The 27,689-nt window shown below is 35.1% G+C and overlaps 1 protein-coding gene across 1 annotated transcript in view; it reads left to right on the top strand.

The window, feature by feature from the left end:
• Nucleotides 1-1,088: 1,088 nt before the first annotated feature.
• The window catches only part of LOC123541921 (neogenin-like), a 152,479-nt gene continuing 125,878 nt past the window's right edge, over nucleotides 1,089-27,689 (top strand). Inside the window, exons 1-2 of the mRNA XM_053531222.1 lie at nucleotides 1,089-1,177; nucleotides 18,685-18,724. The gene's annotated coding sequence lies outside the window, so the exon portion shown is untranslated. The remainder of the gene's footprint in view (nucleotides 1,178-18,684; nucleotides 18,725-27,689) is intronic.

Raw genomic sequence — 27,689 nt, 5'->3', positions numbered from 1 at the left:
TTGAAGCAAAATTTCGTGATCAACCAAATCAAATGCTTTACGGAAGTCAAGAAAAAGACATTACCCGAATCTATTTCTTTCAACCATTTATTTACAAGGTGAATTAAGGCAGTGTGACACGAGCGTTTTTTTCTGAAACCTGACTGAGCCGCATGCAAAATATCAGTTGACTGAAAAAAGCAGCATCATCTATACCGGACAAGGCTAAGTCATGTAGGTAGTTTTCTTCGGAAAATTTACTAAACGATCTATAAGTGATGGTTTTATGCTTTACAAATTTAATGTGTTTACTGACTTTACGTATAAAACTTACAGGATAATGGTCACTTAAACTTAATTCTGAGACATTGAACTGAATAACATTTTCCATATGTGTAGTATAAATATGATCAATAGTTCTTGTACTAGTCTTAGTAACTCTTGTTGGTAAAGTAATCAATTGAGTAAGTCCATACTTTAAAACAAAAAATTCCCACTTCTTATTTTCAAATCCATAAGTATTTGAATAATTAATATTTATATCACCCAACATGTATATTTCATCACAATAGTCTATTGCTTTACAGTATTGCTTTTCAAATTGATCAATCCAAGACTGCGTTGAATTAGGTGGCCTGTAAGTAAAGACAATTAGAAACGGCTTAGTGTTTTGAAAACATATTTCTAACCAAATACATTCTATGTCATGAGATTCAATATCAATTCTTCGTAAGAAAGGTATGTTATTATTAACATAGACCAACAAGCCACCACCAGATTTATCTATCCTATCCCGGCGAACAATATTATAGCCATTAATAAATAATTCATGTTCAGCAACCTTTTCAGATAAGAAAGTTTCACATATTCCAAAAATATCTATTACATTATTACCTTGCAGAATACAGTTAATTTCATCATATTTCATCATTGTTAGCATCGAAATTGAAAACAAAGTATGTTTTCTTAATTGCTTTTTTCCGAGCTATATGAGCTATAAAAACCCAATTGGCATCCATTTAAACTTTAAAGAAATTATTCACTTATTCGAGAACCGAGTTGTGCTTTCTTTGCAGTAGTTTATCTTTTGGGTGAATGTGGTTATTGTTGGTATTAATGCAATGAGCCTCGTTGTGGACGTAAAATGGCGACGGTCTGTCGGAAGTTCTCTTTGTTTTGTTTTTAAATTGATTTTCGGGTAAGTTATCACATTATTGCTTATAAAGTTGTGTTAACTCTAAATTATATGACCTACTGAACACGTCTTTTCATCAAAAGTATGACTGACAAAAGGTATCATATATTTTTGTTCTGTTAAAAGTTTTATTAGATTTTGAGTGACATAAAATTTTTAAAAAAATCTGTAAATATTATATTTACTAAGTAGATTCTGATTCTTTTCTACTTCTACATCAATACAAAACTTCAGTCAAGCACTGACCATTATGTTTTGGAACTTAAAAGAAAAATAAAATAATAAAGGAAAGAAAAAACAAGACTGGGAAAAATGGAAGGAACGTCTGGTAACCCGATGCATAGCCTGTGTTCTAGCCGACCGGCAACTGGACACATAGCCTATTCTTTAGTGGTTTTCAGTTGGTCATGATGTAGTGACCCAAGTCTTCTGGTTAACCAGAAGCCAGGTTAGCTCAGTTGGTAGCACCCAGTCTAGACAGTCAGATTGTTTTATATTTGTGACGGGCAATCTTACTGTCAAAATATAGAAGGACCAAAATAATGGAGGATAAATCATAGTACACAGTCGTGTAAAGCAATTGGTTTTACCGCTTGCGCATAGGCTGTGTAGAAGAGCAGTACACTTCTTCTTCGGTTAAACTCCAAACCTGAGAATTGATGTTACTTTCAAATTTTTGGTGTTTTTTAAGGTATCTCTACCTGGTAAGGATTTTTTGTGGACTTAGAAAAATAAAAGAATTACAATAATTTCTAAAAAAACAAACATTGTAAACAACCACAAAATTAAAATTCCATTTGCAAATACAGGTGCTAGTGTAAAGAAATTTGCTGTGACGGGCGTATATTGATATTGTGACATTCTGGCACTCTTGTTACAATTAAAAGTAAAAACATTTTTGTGGAAGACTGTTCCATAACCGTATTGCACTCAAGAAGAACGAGCCTTCGTGGAGTAGAAGTCTTGAATGCGGGACTATGAATCACATGCTGTGACTTCTTGATGACTTAATATTTGTTCTGATTAGTTATGGAACCGATGGGATAGCAGTAAGTTGATACACTACTTTATAAAGTATAATGGTTTTGCTGATCTCACAACGTTCTTTTAGCCTTGGCAAAGATAAACTTTCAAGCATAGATGGTGCGTCCATTTCATTTTTTTCCCACGAAGTTATTGTGTATTTGATGATCCGGTAAAACTGTTTTTAATTTTAGCGAGGTGTCAGTTTTGTTGTTCACAGTTTGATCTCGGTTGGAGATGATACTCGATCTTTAATTACTTAGTATCGTTATATCTATGATTTTTATATTTCTTTCATCAAAATAATGTTAAATTTACATGAAATTGAAATTGTTTAAGGACAAAAACAACAACAAACAAACACTCGATCTTTTACAGAATGTAACAGCAATCTTAAATTTTAGTGTAGGCAATTAGCGCTGAGAGTAGTTTCCCTTTTAATGGCGAAAATCGTAAATAAACTTATTTTTAAGTTGCAAAATCGTATATACTTGTGAATACTACGTGCTCACAATTCGGGGTTGGCCCTGGAGGTCATAAAACTGCGCATTTTACATGAGTATCAACGGTATGTTCGGTAATATGAAAGTATAATGACATTTATTGAACATGTTTAAAATGTATTCAGATAGCAACAACCACCACTTTTTGTTAGTTTTGATTTACAGGAATAAAATTATGTTTTCGGACTCTTAAAATGTGTATGAATGACAAATCAGTTGTGTTTTTGAACATAAATATTACTGATAAAGTTTTATGTGGTGTTAAAGTCGTGTCCTAGATTTTGACACGTAACAACATTTTCAGGTTTTTTGTGCAAGTGTCCGCATTTAATTGCATTTTTTCCACTACATGTATTTGATCTATTTTGATATGACTTATTCATCCACTATAAAGGAACATTTTCCTAGTTTCTTTAGAGAGATTATGAAGCCATTCAATAAAAAAATATGACTGAAAATTTAGCCCCATTCAAATAAATGGTACTGTCACTTTGGAAAACAATGTATAATTTCTAATCTGCACATTTTTAAGTCTTGAAAATCATACAGTATTTTAAATACCCTCTGTGTAACATGATAAGATAGGTTTGAAAAGTGAACACGGGCATTTCAATTTTTTTGTGGACACATTTTTTGGAAATCCTGAAACAAGGCTTTGCAGGAGTTATCTTTCCTGTAGTTATTGCTAATTCAGATTTGCACTAGAAGAAATTCCATATGAATTCAAATGAAAAACAAACAAACCAAACATAATTCTGTTTGTTTATATAACATGCTTATGATTAATAAATACATACTGTTTGATTTATGATTGCAGTCATTATTTTTGTCTTGCAAGTTTTCTTGATTAGAAATGTCATAAAATGTTAAGTTCTGCATAAAGATTGTTTGCACACTATAATATACAGTGCAGTAACTTACAAAAGATACATTTATAACCAAAAACCATGGAAATCTACCTTTTGATTGTTGTAGACAAAGGTTTGCAACACGCAATATGTACCCTGCCCCATTTTTAACAGTACGGTACCTTGCCCTTTTTAGAGCTCTTGAAAATTCCCTATAAATGCACATCTTTTCATTTAAAAGAGTCTGTTGAAAGTTGAAATACGATGAATATGAGATTGTGTTGTTAATAAGCATGCTAACTTGATATTGTACCATCATTGATAAAATGACTTAAAATTGTTATTTATATTTGTCATAAGAAAATATAAAACACATAAGATATGACCTTAAATTCCATAAGCCATTTGCTTTCCCATATTTCAAGATCTTTCTGTAGAATAGTGGTGTCTTCTGCTGACCTTATTACTCTGTATAATAGACAATCGTATGTGAAAAGGCATGGTGTAGAAAAGATACAGTCTGGCATGTCATTGATGTATACAAAAAATAATAGAGGGCCAAGGACTGTGCCTTGTCACTGTGGAACCCCTGATGCTACGGGACTTCGAGAAGAACGTTGACCTTCAAGAATGACTGACTGGTAACATCCTGTGAGGAAATCAGCGATCCAGTGATGCAAGTTTCCACGTATACCATAACTTAACTTTGTAGTTTGGCCAGTAGACATTGGTGTGGCACCTTGTTAAATGTAGGGGTGAGTATTGCCACGAAAATTGGTATTGCGATATATTGCAATATTGTATGTGGATATTGCAATATACTGGGATATATTGTACCAGTTATTTAATGAACAAAAACATGATGAATCATACTGCTTTTTTCAAATTTATTCAATTAAAAATGAGTAAAATGACTAACTAGTATCAACAACACGAGTGTTTGCTCCACCTTCTCAATAAATAAAAATACCAGTAAACAAAAAAATAAAAAGTTTTGACTAGATTATGGGGAGTATTGACAATTTGTCATACACAAATACTATTAACTGTTGATGATTTTGCCTTTATTTTCAACAATCTCGAAGTCCGACATGTTGCTATCATGCTATGACGCCGATTACCGGATATTCAAAAGTGAAAGTAGGCTGCGTCAAAATATTATTTAGTTTATTGTGCGGCACTACATTCGGTTTACGGATACAATCATATGACACAGGTTGCTCAATTCACTGATTATAAACGAGGAAAGTGGTATAGCTGTTGTATGAATAATAAATTCTAGTTGATAGAAAAATTTCTAATGAGTCGCTGACAAATAAGAAATTATATTTATCTAAATTTTCTTATTGGTTTTATTATGTGGAATTGGGTCCGTAAAATAGCTGTAAACCAGTCTGCTACCTGCACCGGAAATGAAAGGAGAAAAATGAAAACAAAGTTGAATCGTGCTGGCAAGAAAAGGATTTTTTTTTGTGAATCTTCTTGGTTTACGTTAGTGTTACTTAATGTTATAAAATAACCGGTATTCGAAAATCATATCGCAATATCGTATCGTCGGAAAAAACATCGCAATAACCGGTCTACCGCGGTATATCGCCCACCCCTAGTTAAATGCTTTACTGAAGTCCAGTATAGTGTTATTTCTAGAGCTCAAAAAGGGCAGGGTGCTGCCAAAAAGGGGCAGGGTGCTGTCAGAAAGGGGCAGGGTGCTCTTTTAGATGTGAAAGTCACCATAGCAGTAGTTGCATTTCTAGATGTCTATAGTTAATATGTATTCCATTTATCTTTATTGCACACTTAAATGTCACAGAATAAAGTGGTAAATCTTCCCAAAACCAGTAACAAAGTTTACAAAGGCTTTTTACTTACTTTATAGTTTAGGTTAAACCATTCAAGCCTTTCTCTTAAAAAATGTCACCAAGAATGTCAACTTATTCATATGAATATGAAATAGTCAGGGGTCACACTGGGAATTTTTTCTCTGAGCCACTGCTTTTTTCCGAAGATAAAATTATGATGCCAACAACCGCGAAGCGCATAGCATTGACGTTCTTGTAGGACTACAGTATATGTACCAAAGTACTCATACCACTCAAGAAGTTAATTTACTTATTACATATTTTTTAGTAACCCTTTAAAAAGCTATTTAGAAAATTATTTTTTGTTAACTTCTAAAATTATCATTTTTATAAACATCTGCCATTTAATAAAAAAAAATCTGAAAATCACATTTAAAATAAAGATGTCAAAAAAGAAAATTTTTTGTTTAAGCAGTGTCTTATTTTGCACATTGCCTATAAGTGGGTGGGGTTCGATGCCTTCGCATGTTTTATTCTCGAAAAATACTTCAAAATAAGAGCTCCTTTTGCAACAGTTGTCATATTTTTCTTAAATGTAGACTTTTTATTGGCTTTTTATTAAGATTGCTCTAAAAAATCTCGTCAGAAAAGACAGAAATAATAGTTTTTGCCCAAACTAACCCTCGGCAACATAGAAAATTTGCTATAGATCGTCTAACGGCCGATTGTTCATAAAATAGTATCAAGCTCACAAAATGATGATTATAATTATCCAGTTTGTTATTCAATAATCTAATTATCGCCAATTAACTGCCTGATCAAATAAAAATTTTGCAAATTGTCTCCCTCCCTTTCAATAACGGATCTTGTTTGTCTACACAGATTATCGATTTTTCACACCTTTTGATTCGAAATATGGAAAAATTGCATATGACATCGGGAGTAATAAGACTCGTGAACGGACATTCTAAACTTACTTTTACTTTTGATATTCATTAAAATTTCTGCATTTTCTAGTTTAAATTACAGTAGAATCAAACTGCATTGATATATACTTGTTATTATACTAAACAACAGTCTAATCTAAATTTTGCACAAAGAAATCTTGGGCACTTTTCACGTGCTCGGTAATCAGCTGGCTGCTTAGGAACGCCTTTTTGACATTTCACAGGATCCATACTCTTTATCAATTAGTTTTAACACTTCATTGATTCTCATTACCTGTGTGCACTCGCCGTGACGTAATTTGCTGATCAAAAAATCGTCGAGGCATGTCAACAGGGAAATTGGCGGGATTTAGCAGAAGATCAAAGGCAAGAGGTGCAGCATGGTGGCAGTAAAAAAGGGCAGGGCGGGGCGCCCCGCTGCGTCGCACTAGAAATAACACTACAGTAATGCATCATCAACTTGACCTCCAACGTCTGCTAAATCCTGTACATCGTGATAATGAGTTGTGACTCGCATGATCTTTGCTTGCAGAATCTGTGCTGTGCTTCGCTCAAAATACTATGGCTTTCTAAATGTGAAATTATGTGACTGCGTATTACATGTTCAAGCAATTTGCAAAATATAGATCTACATGTATGTCAAGGACACAGGACGATAATTTGATGGTTTATGAATACAAATAAGGGGGTTATGCCTTTAGAGCATTGATCAGTAAGTTGATTTCTAACATCACTGACCATGTTTAAAGCATAAAAAAGTGCAGTTTTGCAACCTTGTTTTAAAAATTTGAAAAAAAAATCTCCAAGGCCATAAAAGCATTTCGAGTCCTACACTGGGCAGATGATTTTCTTACAAAAAGACAATAATCGTTTAAGTATTTTTCAATGAATGTTGACATAAGCTTTCACTACCTTGTATAGCTTGATCAGCTGCTGTTTTGTTCTCCAGGACTGTCAGTAAGACTGCTTGTGTTCCTGTACATAGCAATTTGTAGCATACGTGACTACATGGCTCTGTACCATCTCTGCCTTCCTGACGGCTGATGCAGTATATTATTTGGTTCAGACTACAGAATGGTAAGTGAGGTTAGACCTACAGTACAGTCAGCGCGGAACCTTCATTTGAACACCCATCGCATTGCGATGGATGGCCGCGATGGTCCTTGGTGGTCGGCCGCGAGGAACCCTGGTGTTCATTTAATACTCAATGTAACAAGGGCTTAATATACTGATGCTTTGGTATCCCGATTGTTTATGCGGAGGTTATGTTGTAGGAATCCAAGCATATTCTCTTTCTTTACAATCGTGTCAGGGTGAGTATTCCAGGAGAGGTCAGATTGATGTCCATCCCCAAATATCTTGCCGTAGTGTTTGACCTTTAAGTGTATTCTTTGTCTTGATGGGATTCCTGGCTGTAGTGTCAGTACTTAGTGATGCAGAGAGTATTACATTTGTCTGGATGAAAGGACTAGTCATAGTTTCTTCAGGTCTTTTTGTAGGTTAGCTACATCGTCACTGGAAGTTATCTCTCTCTACACTGCACAATCATCTGCAAATAGCCTTTTCTTTGACTGGACACTGTCAGGCAAGTCGTCGATGAAGACCATGAACAATTAAGGACCAAGGACTGCCACATGTTGCACGTCGCTGACCACTGGTGCATTGTCTGAAATCGATATACTAAAACCTGCTGATGTCTGTTTGTCAAAAATGACTATCCGTCATTCCTCTGATCAGCTTGGTTAACAGATGCCTGTGTGGAACTAGGTAGAAGGCCTTTGTGCAGCTACCATGTCTATCTGCTTCTTTCAGTCTAGGCTGGCTGCACACTTATGTGACAGTGTCAGTAGTTGCCTTTTGCTTCCTTGCCTTGCTGGGAATCCGTGCTGGTAATCGGCGTAAGTGGTTTAATTACTGTGTAACCAGTAATGGCTTTGCCTGTAGAAATACATGAATAGAAGGTGAAGTTTCATGGAAGGTGTTAAAGGCCCTTTTAAACATAATCAGTAATGGCAGAATGAAAATATGATCAATTGAAGAGGCCCTTGATTGACCAGGGACTGTTATTGAAAGCATACTATCAATAGACCTTTGTTGAAAAATACAAATGCGGCAAAGTTTAAGCTGAAGGTTAATCACTAGTTTAGGAGCTTATCAAAGATGGAAATTATTTCATTTGGGACTGTCGTGTCTAACCAGATGATAATTTTGTTACAAGATGCATTCTCCGCCATTGAACAGCAGCCCTTTGGTATTTTGGAATCGTGATTTCTGTTTGACCAAACGTGACACCCTCCGGACAGAACTGCAACATTTTGCCCTGGATTTAGTGGAGAATGCAATCAGAAGACTGAGGGAAAATTAAAACATTGGTATTGCATGTAGCAGATTCTACTGATTGTTGTGAGTGACCTTAATTTATGTTTTTAATTATACAAGTTTGTAAGTATTGGCCAGTGAATTTTACTCGTGCTCGGCTGACAACCTTATTTTAGCTGGTGTTTTCATACTGTTCTGTACTGGCGCATTTTTTGCTAGCTGGGACTTTCAGCCGGAGGGCCGGCCAATGAACAGAAAGGGCTAGAGACGTATGGATGGTTTCATTATGTAAATACATGTAAATGCATATGTGAAATAGTGATAGATAGTTTGTGTAATTGTCTCACAACAGGGTGTGAAGTGAACCCATTGCTTGAGGCTCAGACATCTGGTATCTGGCCTTGTGTATGGTATATATCATTTTGAAGGAGCTCGTATTTTGCTACATATTGTTTATTTTGGCATGATTTAGGATGAAAATGAGTTTTGTCTGTCTGGTCAAATTTTCATCCAAGGTCCAATATTGTGCCTGTGAGTTGTAAAAAAATTTTTGTACTTTCTGTTCAGTTTAATCAAGTGATGGCTGACTTTTTCCCTGATATTTTGTGCAGAGATGTGGAATTCTTATATGCAACTTGGGACATTTTGCTGGTGGACAAATGTGTTGCTTTTTATTTTTCATTTTTCATTCTGTTTGTATGCGGAACATTCAACAGATCTAACAAAATGCCATAATTATCCGAAACACAGCCATCTGCCAGTAAGAAATTGTTGATAGCAACTTCACTAGCTTCAAATCTCTCATGAACCATTCAAGATATTGGCTTCAACAGGGTTTCAGAAATCCCATGTCTGGAGCCCGGGGGCTACCAGGAAATTCTGTCGGGCTACTAAATTTTTTCAGAGCGTGCCCGCCGGACTACCTTGCAACTCCGTAACGAGTAGCCCGGAAATCAATAATTTAGTCTTCAAATATAATTTTGATAGTTGTCTATAATCCCCTTGTTTATCAAGAGATACATGCCCGAGGCTTTAATTATCTTACCACCTAATGTCACAATCGGCAAACAATTAACCGTTTAATCGTACCCGCAGGCAGATGTTTACAAAAACATGTGCAAGAGTGATTTTAGACTGATCGTCGCTGATCGGTATTGTTTAAAACAATATGCAAACCAGTCTTAAAATTACGTCATTTTAGCGCCACCGGCCAAAGTGTACTTTCGGTTTCGCTGACCTCAATATTTATCGAGCGATCAGAAAGAACAGATATGTTTGATTTTGAGGCAGTTTAGTGCTTACACTGATTGTTTATGCTTTTCAATGTAAATACTTGCCTAACATGCAAACAAATCGACCATGATTTTGCAAAATATCAGAAAGTATACAGAATTTTGGACAAACCAAAGAAGTATAAAATACACAGAATGGCAACTGGCTGTAATCTCGCATGAGCTCGTGTCAGGGCGTGATTCGGCGTTATCTTACTAAAAACAAACAACGGCGAGCATGGAGTTACAATTTGTACCTTTAAAACTACATTTAAAATAACAAGAAGCGTGGTCATATGGTGATAATTATTTTACCGATGAATAATTGCTTTCGCATACAAAATGGCGCGTGGAGAAAGCGCCACTTCCGGTAAACGAGATCTCGTTTTTTTGTCACGGGAGGTTGGCGAGATTTGCTCTATATGCCTTTCAAGTTGCCAATCTATTTTTATAGCTCTTTGGACAAACATAAATTCGGATAAGTGAATACACAGTGTCAAGAAACTGAGAGACGTTATATACGCGGTTCTAGTACGTTTATTAAACCAGACAGATGTTTAGAATCAGACAGGATCAACTTTAAATAATTTTGAGATAAATTACAATTCATACAGCTCTAAGTTAGTAAGTTCTAAAGAATTTGCAAGTTTATAAAAATTGATTTGCATTCCTTTTTTTATTGCCATGTTAGAATAATTATCAGGAGTACTCCTGATACTATTTCTCAGTTTAAAAACATGTAGTTTTATCTTTTAAAATGAGAAAAAGGAGTAATGATAATTGCTATTTAAGAGAACAAAATTTATAACAGTGTGCGTTTGGCTAAAATTATGAAACCTCTAATAATTTCCACTGTAGTATAGAAGCACATAGTAAATAAACCAAAATGGCCGTTGCCAAATAAACTTAGATGTTCGGGCTACCAGATTAAAATTTTGGTAGCCCAATGGGCTACCAATAAATTTGCAGATTTCTGAAACCCTGGCTTCAAACTTGTCATGTAGATACTAAGGTAGTGATGAGACGATGTGCAGAGAACATGAACCTGGTCTATAGGTTTAAGGTCAAGGTCACAGTTTGAGTTCAAGGTCAAATCTGTCTGTCAGATTTAGTGTCTTGGGCTTAACTTATTAACCATTCAAGGTATTTACTTCAAACTTGGGATGTAGGTAGGTGGTGATGAGACAATGTGTAGGGTACACGGAACGGGAGTGTAGGTCAAAGGTCTAGGTCAGACCTGCCCATCATATTTCATGTCCAGAGCATAACTTAAAAGATAAAGGTATTGACTTGAAACCTGGAATATAGCAGGTGGTGATTAGACGATGTGCAGACTGCAACAATTTACACTTCCCTCCTCCACAAACCACTGCCACTAACCATTTGGGTCTAGTACAAAAATGTACATGTACATGTATACCTATTACAAATTGGAATTCGAAAGAAAGAACTTTTATATTCTGGGACATTACACCTTTGTTTTAAATACTTATGGTCATGTGGGAGCCCCTATATTTTTTTGGAGGGTAAGAAGATTTTCATGTTGATCTAAGCTATAAATAAGTGGTGATAAAACAAATTAATTATATAGGGTTATCACCTCCCCCCGTCTCACACCCCTACCCCTCCCCATTTATCATAGTGACCTTGGCACATTTTACTTTGGAGGGTCATTAACAGATCCAATAATAAATAACTTATTGGTACAAAGACATCAGCTTACAAACAGATTCAAAGAATTTTCTTCAGTTTTTAACTCGACTGTTCGAAGAATAGTCTACTGTTTAGCTATTCTGCTCACCCTGGCGTCGGCGTCACACTTTAGATAAAGTTTTGCATGCAAGTACATATGGCTATCATTTAAAGGCATATAGCTTTGAAACTTATTTTTCCCTTCTAGGTCAATTTATACTAACCTCACTGGGTCAAATCCCATAACTCTGACATGTATTTTTGCTAAATGATGCCCCCGTTTAAACTTGCAAAATTCTGGATAAAGTTTTACATGCAAGTTACTCCAAAACTAATGCAGATATTGAATTGAAACTTTATGTGTCCTCCGGGTTATGAAGTTAGGTGATAGCATCAAGTCCCATACCTCTGACATGCATTTTGGCCAAATTATGCCCATTTTTGAACTTAGAAAATCCTGGTTAAAGTTTTCCGTGCAAGTAGTGAAGTACATTATGGTTATCATTTAAAGGCATATAGCTTTGAAACTTATTTTTTCTTTTTCTAGGTCAATTATCAATCTCACTGGGTCAAGTCCCATAGCTCTGACATGTATTTTGGGCAAATTACCGTAAAAACTCGAATATATTACGCAGTTTTCTTACGATTTTTTTCATTTTCTCAAAGGGGTGCGTAATATACACCAAGGTAGAGCTTCAAACATTTTTTCCCAGCTTGAAAACCCGAAAATATCGGTGAAAATAGGACAATTTTGTCAACTGTCATGTGTTTACATTTTGGGCCGTGCTTTTTTAACCTCCTCTTGAAGAGTGTTTTATTGAGTGGGTCTAAAAACACATACGGAACCGAACCTCTCATGATACATGGTAACGTTGGTTTTGATTGAGAGTTAAAATTTTTGTAATTGTAAATCTAATTAATAAATATGGTACATATCCAGAGCATCGGATAATGTGTCAGTTTAATAATTAGGCAAAATACAAAATTTCGCGGTTCCGGGCTGTAGGTGTTTGATCATTGAAATCATTATCTTTCAAGGATCAGTGGTTGGGAAAGGAGGGAGCGATGCGCGATTTCACACATTCAATAAAAAAATAACCCATTGAAATTCCAGTAGAATGCGCGAAAATCCCGGCAGAAAAAGAACTATAGAAATCGCAAAAATCGATAAAAATATACCACATGTATGATGACGACTTTACAATAGGCCAGGGGACTGCAATAGACTATTCAGTCACAGTGTTAAAAATAGTATCAAATCGAGACCGAGTCATTGATGCGTCGTAGCGATACTTTCGAGGGATACTTATGCGATTTAAATCACGTTCCGAGGTGTTTCCAATTATGATTGGATGCAGCGATCCAATCAAAATGTTCGATAGAAAAATCTACCATAGTTTTGGTTCTGTAGTTGCTGAGAAATTATAAAAATAAGAAATATGTTGACGATTTTCACCAGCAAAAAATGTGAATTTTATTTTCGACTTGGTATCATAAGAAATGTATATCGATAAGTTTTTCTTTGATTTGCATTTGAAATGAAAAGTGCAAAGCATGATGAAAAGGACCACTGTTGGATGACTTACCGATGTCAAAGAAATGGCCAACATCACCGCTGTTTTTTAAGTTTGACATTTTAATATTTTATTTGTCGCAACAGAATGAATAAGATTTCGAATATAAATGAATCAGATTTGCTTTGCATTTCGTTTTCATTTCTGTATTTCTTTATAAAAAGTTATGGTAAGTTGAACTGTAACAGTTTTATAAGTGAAAGTGAAACTAGAGAAATATTTAGAAAGTGTACGTGTTTTAGATGCATCAGATTTTGTTAATATTATATAATTACAATTGTCATTATTGTATGCTGTACGTGCTGTTGATGTGGATTTTACAGGCCACCATGCTTTCTCTTTTCATAGCCAAATATATTTTAGTAATTCATATTTTTTTCTTATTTTCTAGTCGATACTTTTTATTGAAATTAAAAAGCCCCATGGAGTTTGAAAATCCCCCATTGATTTCAGGGCCAAGGGGGGATTTTTCACATTGCAAAAATTTCTTTCCCAACCACTGAAGGATGCCCAAATAAATTGCAATTAAAACAGATTGTTATTTCTTTATCTCCAGCCAATTATTACTGATAAATATAAACAAACATGCTAATTAACCGCGATTTTCTCGTTTGATGTGCCCATAATTATGAGAAGTTTGTTTGCACGTCTGTTAAAGCATACTAAGGTGTTGACAGCTTGAGAAAGTTCTAAAATACTTTAGAAAGATTTGTCTCTCAGATATTGTCACAGTTGTCTGTAACCGATTATGCAGCTATTGCGATTTTCACGAGAAATAATTTTAACGCATGCCGCTAATGGCCGATTTCGAGTTTGTAAACAATGTTTTTCTGACTGAATTTTCGGTGCGTAATATTATTCCAATGTAAGCATTTTCCCCAAGATTTTGATACAAGATCAGGGGTGCGTAATATACATGCTAGCGTGATATATTCGAGTTTTTACGGTATGCCCCGTTTTGGACTTCTGGGTAAAGTTTTGCATGCAAGTTACTATCTCCAAAACTAATGCAGATACTGGATTGAAACTCTATAGATATTTTAACATTAGAGTAATATTCCCTCTTGGACAACAATTCGAATAGTTGAGTACTGGCTTTCTTACAGACAGCTCTTGTTTGTCAGGCTATTATTTAAAAATCATTTGTTTGTGGTAACACGTCCTACCCATGAAAATCACTGCGACAAACATTTTTTCTGATCAGTCAGATGAAAATATTGTTTTTCCTCTATATGACACTACAAAAAAATTCCCTAACTACCTACCTACCAACACAAAAAACTATGGGTGGTGTTACCGCGTACAAACAATCTCTTAATTACGGCCTCATTTTTTAGCACCATTTCACAGTCTGGAATTAAAATATTCTGTCAAGCACTGCTATGGCAGGTATGAAATACAGTGTTGCCCATACTTTTAAAAGCACATGAAAAGTATTTTGATGGACACAACTGATGCGTGGGATAAAGCTGTGTTTGAACCTGCTTATCTGGACCAGAAAGTAATGAAATAGTACTTGACAATCACTTTTCCTTTAGAACAGTCCACTTGTATGAAAAGTGTTTGGTACTTGAAATTTAGATTGAAGTGTTTATGATTTGTGGACATTTACTATAGGTTATCAAATGAATTAGAAGATGTGTTGAGATTCCAAGACTAGACTTAACAGTTATAGGATGAAACAAGTAATTTTGTACATATTCATGATTTTTTTTTACATTTCTTTGCTAATTTCTATTTTGTTTTCCTGGGGAATTTTCTTGGAAAAAACATACTTTTATTATAAGGGTAATGGGGCGATATTTGAACCCAAAAACAGCTAAACAAGTGTCCTGAAGTTTCTGACATAAATGTTTGTGGAGAAGGTTTAAACATAGCTAATGAATGTCTTCACACATAAATGGTTTGTGGAGAAGGTTTAAACATAGCTAATCAATGTCTTCGCACTTAATTGGTTTGTGGAGAAGGTTTAAACATAGCTAATCAATGTCTTCGCACTTAAATGGTTTGTGGAGAAGGTTTAAACATAGCTAATGAATGTCTTCGCACTTAAATGGTTTGTTGAGAAGGTTTAAACATAGCTAATGAATGTCTTCACACTTAAATGGTTTGTGGAGAAGGTTTAAACATAGCTAATGAATGTCTTCACACATAAATGGTTTGTGGAGAAGGTTTAAACATAGCTAATCAATGTCTTCACACATTTATAAATGGTTTGTGGAGAAGGTTTAAACATAGCTAATCAATGTCTTCGCACATAAATGGTTTGTGGAGAAGGTTTAAACATAGCTAATCAATGTCTTCGCACTTAATTAGTTTGTGGAGAAGGTTTAAACATAGCTAATCAATGTCTTCGCACTTAAATGGTTTGTGGAGAAGGTTTAAACATAGCTAATGAATGTCTTCGCACTTAAATGGTTTGTTGAGAAGGTTTAAACATAGCTAATCAATGTCTTCGCACTTAAATGGTTTGTAGAGAAGGTTTAAACATAGCTAATGAATGTCTTCGCACTTAAATGGTTTGTTGAGAATGTTTAAACATAATGAATGTCTTCACACATAAATGGTTTGTGGAGAAGGTTTAAACATAGCTAATCAATGTCTTCGCACTTAATTGGTTTGTAGAGAAGGTTTAAACATAGCTAATCAATGTCTTCGCACTTAAATGGTTTGTGGAGAAGGTTTAAACATAGCTAATCAATGTCTTCGCACTTAAATGGTTTGTAGAAAAGGTTTAAACATAGCTAATGAATGTCTTCGCACTTAAATGGTTTGTGGAGAAGGTTTAAACATAGTTAATCAATGTCTTCGCACTTAAATGGTTTGTTGAGAAGGTTTAAACATAATGAATGTCTTCACACATAAATGGTTTGTGGAGAAGGTTTAAACATAGCTAATCAATGTCCTGCACTTAAATGGTTTGTGGAGAAGGTTTAAACATAGCTAATGAATGTCTTCACACATAAATGGTTTGTGGAGAAGGTTTAAACATACCTAATCAATGTCTTCGCACTTAAATGGTTTGTGGAGAAAGTTTTATGCAGCTATTGAATGTCTTCGTGCAGAAAGGTTTGTGCAGAATGTTCAAATAAAGCTTTTGAATGTCAGAAAGGTTTGTGCAGAATGTTCAAATAAAGCTTTTGAATGTCGGTTTGTGCAGAATGTTCAAATGCAGCTATTGAATGTCTTCGTGCAGAAAGGTTTGTGCAGAATGTTCAAATAAAGCTATTGAATGTCGGTTTGTGCAGAATGTTCAAATGCAGCTATTGAATGTCTTTGTGCAGAAAGGTTTGTGCACAATGTTCAAATAAAGCTATTGAATGTCTTCATGCATGTAAGCTGGAATTTATATTTATGTGTCATTCATGCACTAATTAGTTTAAAGTATATAATGAAAATTCTTGCATAAAACTACTTTTTTCACTGGATCCGCCCATGTATTAACGGGAGAAAAATCATGTGCAAACAAGGCAATTCACGTGCTGTTAATACCCAATTTTTATTTTTGAAATGCTTTCCCAGGGACGTATACGTATTTCTGCGCAGATTGACATCTTGTATCTGCGTCTTGTTTCTTTCATAAAAACCTCTTCTTGAAGCGTTAAAGATGCAATCTAATCCATAGAATGTTTTACTGTATCAGTAACTTAAGCCAAATGCACTGCTACATTAATGTTCGTACTCGTTTCTACCCTTGTTTACTCCCCTTTCAGAACTCTGCGTCAATTCAGATTTCGCAGACAACCGTGAATGTTAAAGAATCGCGTGTTTACCTGTGCGATTCTTTGTTTTTAGGAATCATATTTATGATTTTGGTAAGTATCAGTCGGTATGTTTTTATCTAATTTCTCGAAGAATTTATATAAACAGCTTGGAAGCTTGACACTACGTTCCTACTCATCCGTACTCCAACTGTGTCCATACTCAATATAACTCGAATGTAAAGTTACTATTCTTGAAATTGTGATCGAGTCCACCAAATTGTGAAATAATATGAACAATTATTGGTAGTTTTATGTTTGTAATAACGAGAGATAAAAAAAATCGCTTAAAAACCTTCAGGATGTGCTTTTGATAGTGTTGTTTATTTCTGGGCCCTGGATATGGATATTTAAAACATGTTTACCATTTCCAAGAACAACAGGAATGGTAAATAAAAAATGTACCGGAATCGTCAAGTCATCACATATGAAATCAATACGTAAAGTCGTCGTGTAATGTTTTTTATGCAAGAATAGCGACAATACACGTTTGTTTTGTGTATTAACGTCTGCAGAAGCCCTTGGGATATGTTTGTGACCTCGACCTTAGGTCTCGGTCACAAACAATCCCGCGGGCTTCTGCAGACGTTAATACACAAAAAAACGTGTATTATCCCTACATTATAAAAAGTCACCCAGTCTAAAACAAGACTTTTAATAATAGGTTTCTCCTCCCTGCTAAGTTTTTACCTCTCTGGAAAATCTTTCTCACATTTTTACTGCTAACTACATCATCTTGTGTTTTTATAAGTGTTCTTATCTTGCTCTTATCAGCAATATTTCCAGCAAGGAAAAGAAACATTTGGCTTTGGTTTATTCATTGTGTTCTATTGATGGGACAGATATTTCTTAATTTCAATTTTCTCTCTTCTCAACCATAGCAAGTCTGAAGTATCACAGGAGCTGCACACACTGATACCTAGATGCTTAACAATGGGGAATATCTGGAAAATGTTCAGAGACCTTTATAATAAAATAGCATGTCTTTGCCTCAGGGCCTCTGGTGGGCCTCAGAAAGTTGTAGCCACTCTTTAATAGAAACTGCCAAATTGAAGCTTAAAACTGCTGATACATGTATTTAGCCACATTTTAATAAAATCTTGTCGCCACTTTCAAAAATCTGTAGCCAGTTCTTTGAATTTGTAGCATTTGGCTACATTGGCAAATGACAGAGGATGCCCTCTGTGACTACAGATCATGTGCCCCAAGCTTTTATGGTTTGAAGGAAGTTAAACATTGTTTAGCCGTACGTTTTCACAAGCGTTAAAACTTCTGGCTTGTAGGAAGTGAAGCTGTATGCTGACAAGCACAGAACTTTTAAATTTACTGGAAGCCATGCTCTATGCTTTTAGACATCAGAACTTCTGGCTTGCAGGAAGCCAAGTTGTATGCTATCAGGCATATCAGATCTTTGGATTTACAGGAATCCAAGCTATATGTTGTTTGGCAGCAGAACTTTAGGTTTGCAAGAAGTCAAGTAGTATATATAATATGCTCCCAGGCAGCAGAACTTTGGGTTTGCAAGAAGTCAAGTAGAATATATAATATGCTCCCAGGCAGCAGAACTTTGGGTTTGCAAGAATTCAAGTAGAATATATAATATGCTCCCAGGCAGCAGAACTTTGAGTTTGCAAGAAGTCAAGTAGTATATATAATATGCTCCCAGGCAGCAGAACATTGGGTTTGCAGGAAGCTGTAGCTATTTGATTATATTTCCAAATTCTACAAATGTTTAGTTACTGACATTTAATGAAACATTCTCTGTATTTTCAGGTAGTGTGTGTCATTGTTTTATCAAGAGATTTTATACTTGGTAAGTCTGCTAACACATTTCTTCCTTCTCTAGATTTCTGTGTAATACTGAACAATGATTTGTTAATTTGTTTAAAAACTGATATAATGTTATTTGTAAAAGACACTTATTCTGATTCTGACTTGCATAAAAGGTGCTGATTATTTGCTGTAAGCAGAAGAGGAAACAAGGTTTGGGAAACTTTATTACAGATAGTAACTAGCTTCCAGTACGGGAAGCAGTCAACTTTTTTACTTGTTTGTTTTTAAAAGTTGGGTATAGTACATATGAATATACACAGTACCATTAGGTCAGAGAAAATATTTTTGATTCTTATCTAGATTTCGAAAAAAAAAAATGGGATAGATAGGCTTTTCAATTATTTTAAATACATTATTTTTGAAACAAGAGACACTTTATGTCAAAACTTTCTTATAAGTTGACAGATGAGATAAAAACTTCTGTACTGATAATATAAGTGTATGATGTTTTGTCTTTTAATTGCCTATGTATTTAAAAAACTGCTCTTGATATGTGTAAAAGTTCAATTTCTTGTGATAGTAGACCATTTCATTTCAATGTTTGGGGTGTAATCTCAGTTAATTGTATACTGCACAAAGTATATACCCCCACTTACTGTCGCTGTACTGTACAATTAAAATGTTGTTCCTGTCACTGTGCATTGTGCTTAGACTGCTGGAACCAGATCTCATTGTGTTTGACTCATGAAAATATCTAATGTTTGTTTATTAAAATTTAATTCATTTTCAAACTAAAGATATTTAATAGGGATGGCAACGAATATTCGAATATTCGAATATTCGTTCATGACACGAATATTCGAATACTGTTTCACTATTCGAATATTCGGAAAAAAATATAAAATCATAAGAAATAAATAAAAACCAAATGCAAGAACCAGTATGTTCGTTTATCTTATTTACCAAAATTCGCTTTCATAGTAAATACGCGCGAAAATGGCTTCCGTCGCTGTCAGACGTGTCACTTTGTATATTAGCGTGCCGAGATTGTACATCGCTATGGTGATGACATCGTACTCTGTAGTAAATACCGCTAATTGCTTACCTTTAGAAATTTTGTTGGTCCCCAATTGATGTAAATCCGTTACAAATCGCCTTGTTTTCGGTAGGTGCGAACCGCATATAATTAAAAATCACCAGAAAGCACCTGAACTAATGACTCGGATTTCAATCAAAGTCGATTTAAGATGTATTTCAGTAAAGAAAAATGCCGAAAAGTGTTGTAAACAAGTCAAATGTGATAAATATTATTTTTATGTAAAACGGATTCGTCTTGATAATAAATGAATTTCGTATGGAAAAAATAGTAGAATCTACTCAATATTCAGACAGAGGATAAAGTTACGCAAAATATATCTTTTAAAAGACCCCCCCCCCCCCCCCCCCCCCCCTCCCCCACCACCCCACAGTCTTAATTTTACACCCCGTTTAATCGAAAATATTGTTCATGCTATTAGGTGATTCTACTGTCAAAATGCAAGCAATGCCGCCTGTCTTTTTAAAGTATTTCACGCGATCATCCGATAAGAAGTCGGCTACGTGTAATATGTGTGGAGAGAACCTTACATACGGGGGACTACATCCCTGTAAAAACATGTTAAAATTAGTAAAACCTATATAGATTATATGTAAATGGAGGCAAATAACAAATATTTTATATTCAAAAAGATGAACAAGCGATGAGAACGATAAGTCGGTCTGAATTCGTCAATGTCTAAATTACTTCCGGTGTAAACGAAAGTAGAATTAATGCAGATCGCTGCTAAGGGTACGATAAATTTATAAGATTTTGAGTTGATTTGTCGATCATTTGATGACCGAATATTCGAATATTCGTTCGGAAGGCTGACCGAATATTCGAATACCAAAATTGCTATTCGTTGCCATCCCTAATATTTAAGTCTTGTCATAGTGCATCCCGAATCTATGAATCTAATGCTCCCTGCTTTGCATGTGAAAATGGCATAAATGTGACTAACTGCAATTTATGCGCAAGGTCTACCTTTTCATAATATATCTTTGAACCTAATATTGTTACTGGTCTGTCAGGCTCACAATGGTGTATTTTATTAATCATGATAAATTATGTATATTCTTATGCACGGGACCTTTTGAAACAAACAAGTGAAAATTGGTGATTTTTCTTCAGGAAGCAAGATACTATTTTCAGTATCAAGTTTCCCAGTCTGACAGAATGGAACCCACTGATTGTTTCCTCAATGGGAAGTATTCCCTATTGTTTCCTGTCCCTGTAGAAACATGTATAGATGTATTTTCTGGCATGCTTGTGAACTTGCACTGTGCATCCTGTGGTGTTTGTAACTTGGGTTTATTTATTGTGGAAATGTTAATATTACATCTGTTACAGTTAGTGTACTGTGACATTTTACATTTTTTCTCTCATTCAGCTGTTTCGAGTTTCTGTTTTCCTGCTCTAAAACCAATACATTATATGGTTATGGATTTAACAAGATATTTGAGAGCAATTGCCAGAAGTGAATATTTCAGCATCTGAGATAAGATTCCACATCTGACAGGTTATTACTTGCATAATGAATTATTCTTTGATACACATAACAGAAAGGTAGGGAATGAGCATTTAAAGGCTCAATTTAATGAAATAAATGTAGTCTACATAACATTGCAAATAAGCCATCAGTTGATTAATGCAGTCGTTGATAGCAAAGGTATTACTATAAATGTGTAAGCCAGTAGGGATGTTTTTGATGTAGTGATCTATTTGTCAAGCCAGCTTGCAGAATCGAAGATGTAGTCGTCCAAAATTAATGGCTGTTTGGTGTATGTGCATTAGTTGGTGTGTGCATTAGTACGTGCTTCCGTCATGGAGCAATGGTGTTTGTATTTGGCATGAATGTTTACCTCAATGAGACGGAGTGTCGTGCGCAAACCTCAGGTTCCTATCTCAAAGGTCAAGGTCACACTTTGAGGTCAAAGGTCATGTCAGATCTTGTCCAGGCTATAACTTTGACATGCATAAAGGAATCTTGTTTATATTTGCCATGAATGTTACCTTCCATGCGACAGAGTGTGGCTTGCAAACCCCAGATTCCTATCTTAAAGGTCAAGGTCATTAGGGAGTCAAAGGTCATTTTAGAGCTTGACCGGGTCGTAACTATGGTAAGTATGAAGCAGTCTTTTTTTTTATTTGGCATAAATGTTTATCTCCATGAGATGGAGTGTTGCGCAGGTACCTATCTCAAAGGTCAAGGTCACACTTAGGTGTCAAAGGTCATTAGAGCTTGTCCGTGCCATAACTTTGACATGCATTGAACTGTTAGATTTGTATTTGGCATAATGCCCCTATTTTAAAAGTCAAGGTCATACTTAGGGTCAAAGGTCATATAAGATCTTAGGCCATAACTTTGACAAGCATTGTTCAATCTTTTTTGTGCCCAAACTATGAGTGGTTGTGTCATATAGATTTAGTTTTGTTAGTGTGCCTGTCCGTCTGTCCATCCGAAAAAAAGTTTGTGGTGTGCCAGACTCAAAAAGTATTTGATTGAATTGATGAAACCTTGCATGAGTCTTGCGCACCTCCTCTTTTTCATCTGGCTCCGCCCGTTATTTCCAGATTTATGGTCCCTGAAATGGTAAAACCCGCCTACTTAGCTCAGTAGGAAGAGCACAGATCTATGGATCGTGGGGTCGTGAGTTTGATCCCCGGGCAGGGCATATGTTCTCCGTGATGATTTGTTTGAAGACATTATGTCTGAAATAATTCGTTCTCCACCTCTGATTCATGTGGCAGGGGCGGCATATTCAGTTGTTCGTATTGCCCAGGTTGTCCCAAAGCTTGTACGGACAAGTGAAATTTTACCAGAATTTACTTTATAACTTCCATACGGACAAGCAGAAAATGGCAATTGACAAAATGGACAAACAAGTCAAAATTCAGATTTCGCCGCCCCTGTATGGGGAAGTTGCCAGTTACTTGCGAAGAACAGGTTTGTACTGGTACAGAATCCAGGAACACTGGTTAGGTTAACTGCCTACTGTTACGTAACTGAAATACTGTTGAAAAAAGGCATTAAACCCAAAACAAACAAAACTGAAATAGCTCAAAAAGTATTTCATATAAATTGACAACTTGTATGAGCCATTTATCATGATATGAACTTGTGCACCTCCTATTTTTTGTCTGGCCAGAGTTATAGCCCCTGAAATAGTAAAAAATGCACATTTTCACCTTGTGGCGTGAATGTTCTTTGCAAAATGTCTGTTGCAGTGTGTTTGAAAGTCTGGAAATAATTGTTTAACCATTGGGAATTAGGATGATTTCACTGGAAGAGTTATAAAACTTATTAAACAGAATGTTGGCACTATATAGAGTTACTTGTTAGACTTGCATGATCAGTTAAATGCCTTTTTTTCAAAGACTTTTTAACAAATGTGGGAAGAAGGTAGAAGAGTTATGATTTAAACAGAAGGTAAGTAGTGTACAGTTGCTTGTTACATACTGATGATTTATGTATGCTTGCACACTAACTGATTATGATGAAATGGAGGCATAACATGCTATAATACCTGTCAGAGCAACAGCCCTCCCAGTTAGTGAAATACAGGACAAAAAAACATTCTGCTAAAACCATAAACATAATCTTTATCATTGTGTTAAACTTACAAGCAACTTCCAGAATGGAACTGGTTAATAAACTGAGGTTCTGTGGGAGAAATAATTAGTCTTTAATTAGTTGACTTTTGTTATGATACCTGTGAAACTTAGACTGCTATGTACACTTAGCTAGTATTTCATATAAATTATCATAATATGGATGTATCTAGAGACCTACCATAGCTCTTCGCATTCTTCGATTTTTCAAAAAAAGTGGTTTTTACAAGAGCACCGGTTACGATTAAACATGTAAACAACGGACTCTGCCTGTAAATTATTTGAATGAATGAATGATCCTCGATCTTGGTCATAATATTGATTGACAGTGAATGCTAATGACTCCTTGTGTTGCAGAAAGGTATTTAGTTTGTAACTGTAATTTCCTATCAATTGATATCCTCTCGAAACTGGTAAAGTAATTGCTTATATTTGGACAAAGCCCACTGTCTTTGCAATTCGCCAGCTAATAAAAAGGCAAATATGTAAGATTCAGTGAAAGTTATATTTCACTGGTACTACCAGATAGTAAGTTCATACTCTAAAAAACACGTCAGAGAAATTTGGGCAGTTTTGACCGATTAAAATGTTTACAGCATTAGATTATATTTTTTCTTTACACGAAAATTGCCGTTAGGTAACAAAGCAAATACGCCAATAATCCGGAGTAGGCCAATTATGTGTTATTGTCACAAAACTGTTCCAGTTCGAGTTATGTAATTGGTGCACTTAAACTGCCTAGCTATAGCTACTGCTGTTATAGGGAAGTGGTAGAGTGTCTGCATCAGGTGTGAGAGGTCCTGGGTTCGAGTCCCAGTTACAGCTTAACAATTTTCATTCTGCTACAGCATCTTTTTGCTGTTAAAGGACTGTTCCAGTTGTTCTATATTTTTAGCACACAGTATCATGGATCATTATTTAGAAATCCAGATCACAGTTGAATGTTAAATCAGATGCACCCAAGAAGAAAATATTCGCTATATTATGTCCCTTTGATGTTTCTGCTCTCCAGGTTCAAGAAGAGTTACATTTCCTTGATCACAAAATATTCTTTTACATGAAAATATTAAATGCTCATAACTACGTTTTTGCTTAAAATATTGTCAATATATCTATTTTTGAGAAATATATGGACATTTGTCTTCATTTCAAAGCTTTTTAACTTCATACCTATGATTTGAAAAACTTAGGTACTATCTCTATATATCTTAAAGTTTCTTGGAATACAAGGTTTGATACTGAATGAAAATTTGGTATATGACTAATGGATACAAAGTCTTGCTTTGTAAGTTCACAGGTAGCAACAACACTAGAGTCTTAACTTCTTATACTAAGTTCAAAGTTTGAGGTAGTTGACAGAAAAGACCATTTTACTGTGTTTGTATGTGAGTGTGTTGTGATGAAGCATTTTGGTGGTGTATGCAGGTGCAGTAGCAGGGAATGTTTGTTATGTCATGGATGTTAGGTAATAATTGGGTAATTAGTGGCATTTAATGGGTGTAAGTATGTGATAATTAATGCAGGCAGCAGGAGCTTTCCATCAAGTGGTATATGGAAAACATCCCTGACATGTCTTTGATTTTACTAAAGATGTTCATGTAACTGCCTCGGGTAACTATTGACAGTATTCTTTTTGTCTTTGTTCAGACCCTGTGTTTTGTTCACAGGAGATAACTCCTGAGGCTCTTCAAATTTTGTATAATTATGTCCCTTTTCTTCTCGAAACACATAATCAGAGCCAAGAAAGATTGGTCAGAATATATAAGAGAAATGATTAAAAAAAATTTAAAAAATTTTCTAGTCAGTAGCCAAACTAAGTATTCTTCTACAGCAGTAGATATAGTAAGATGTTTAGTAAAAGTGTATCTGTATATTTATACTGCAGACTAATCAGCACTTGCATGTATCTCTGGTTGGGCATTATGATTTGACCACAGGCATTGCATGTAGTGTTCTGTCAATCTGTGTATGAAATTGGAAACAGTGTGAAAAAACATACAAAAATTGTATAAGTGTAGATTTCTGGAAGCACAGAACTCTGTGAAGAATTGAAAAAAAAAAGTTTCTGTGTCATTGTGCATAATTGGGGGATTGTCCAAATGTGTAACTAATTCAGAGCAGTGCTGGAGGGAGATTGTAAACTTACAATTTATTGCTATTTTCCTTCTTTAAGCAGCACAGCAAGGCTGGTTTTTTTTGTATAAAGATAAACAACTGTGAATTTCTTGTTGAATTATATGTCTTGTAGATTATTATGATAAAGGAAAAGAAAATTTCTTTGAACCTTGGCTCATATAAACAAATAATGCTTTGAAGTATAACCTGCTTATTTCCCAGAGAAAGTTCTTGTACAATAAAAGTTCATGGTTTACTTTGAGAGAAAAGAAACTCAGATAGTTACATTCAGGCAGAGCATCAGGGCAGTCAATGACTATACCGCACCCATCCCTGCCCTTAATGAAATCCCTGCTTTTCATGTTTTTTTTACATTTTATTGCATTTGTTCTAGAAAACACTCGTTGGTCTGTTTTTCTGTTTGAGCTCAGTAAGTCTTCCTTGTGTACCCAACTCCTACAGAATCCAGCCAGATCAAATGTAGATTTGGTAAACAATGTGTATGAGCAACATTAAGTGAATATGTACATATTGTTGGGACTTTCATTTCTGGTTATTTTCTGAAGTTATACCCCTTTTTAGACATAACAATATTACAACTACATCAAAATGTACTTTTTTGTACTCAACTTATCAAACTTGAATGAAACTTGGTGTACAACATGAAAAAGAAATGGGCGTATTGTCCCGACTTTTATGTCAGATTTTTAGCTCATCTACAGGAAGAATAATCCCCTCCCCACACCCCTTGCGAACTTCCCACCAAAAAAAAGAAATCTTTAAATTCTGCTGTTTCTTTAAATATTGCTCCCATTCTCCTGTGATCATGGTGATATAACCCTTTGGGTGTATATTGCCTCGCTTGGCATAGCACTTGTTAGATTTCATATTACAGTCTGTGAACAATATTGTCAGAGTTTGACATGTTACAGTTCAGTTTTATGCGTTATATTTCAACTATATTGTAAACATGGTCATATTGAACTCCATGTAACAATATGAATGAGTGACTATAATATGAATTATTTCTAGAAAATTAGCTCTCCTCATCACATTTGACATAAAAAGGTTATTCTCAATTTGTTTGCTGAAAGAAAATTGTTACGTTGTTTTAAAGACTAACTGCCAGTAAATACATGTAAAGTATTAGTAACAATCTGAATTAGATCAGTGTAAGTTTAATATTGTCATACAATTATACTGCAGCTAGATGTTCCCTGAGACATTGTAAAAGCTACAAAATGTATAACTAAATATTTCAATTATGATGTTATTGTAATCTGTTCAAGCAAGTAATAGAAGCTGAAAAAAATCGTCTGCCAGCATTTCAGAAACCTTTTCTGTTAAATTATTTGTCTGAGACAGTAGAGAAATTACTGTTCACAGTTATATATTAACTGAATATTGAAGCTGAACTCGACATGGTTAAGTTACATTATTGCTGTGACCATACACTCAACTTGGTATAGTTACATTATTGCTGACTATTTCTCAACTTGATATAGTTACGTTATTGCTGACTATTTGCTGTTACCATACACTCAACTTTGTATAGTTACATTATTGCTGACTATTTGCTGTAACCATACACTCAACTTGGTATAGTTACATTATTGCTGACTATTTGCTGTTACCATACACTCAGCTTGGTATAGTTACATTATTGCTGACTATTTCTCAACTTGGTATAGTTACATTATTGCTGACTATTTGCTGTTACCATACACTCAACTTGGTATAGTTGCATTATTGCTGACTATTTGCTGTTACCATACACTCAGCTTGGTTGAGTTACATTGTTTCTGTGACCTTACACTCGACTTGGTATAGTTACATTATTGCTGTGACCATACACTCAACTTGGTTAAGTTACATTATTGCTGTGCTCATACGCTCAGCTTGGTTAAGTTACATTATTGCTTTGACCTTACACTCAGCATTGTTAAGTTACATTTTTGCTGTGACCATACCCTCAGCTTGGTTGAGTCCTCATTATTGCTGTGACCACATACACTCAGCTTGGTTAAGATACATGATTGCTTTGACAATACACACAGCTTGGTTAAGTTACATTATTGCTGTGACCACATACACTCAGTTTGGTTAAGTTACATTATTGCTTTGACCATACACTCGGCTTGGTTAAGTTACATTATTGCTGTGACCACAAACACTCAGCTAGGTTAAGTTACATTATTGC

The sequence above is a fragment of the Mercenaria mercenaria genome, chromosome 19 (assembly GCF_021730395.1).
Source record: "Mercenaria mercenaria strain notata chromosome 19, MADL_Memer_1, whole genome shotgun sequence".
Classification (NCBI taxonomy): domain Eukaryota; kingdom Metazoa; phylum Mollusca; class Bivalvia; order Venerida; family Veneridae; genus Mercenaria; species Mercenaria mercenaria.
Note: the sequence above shows the minus strand (reverse complement) of the source record. Positions and strands in the feature narration are given on the sequence as shown.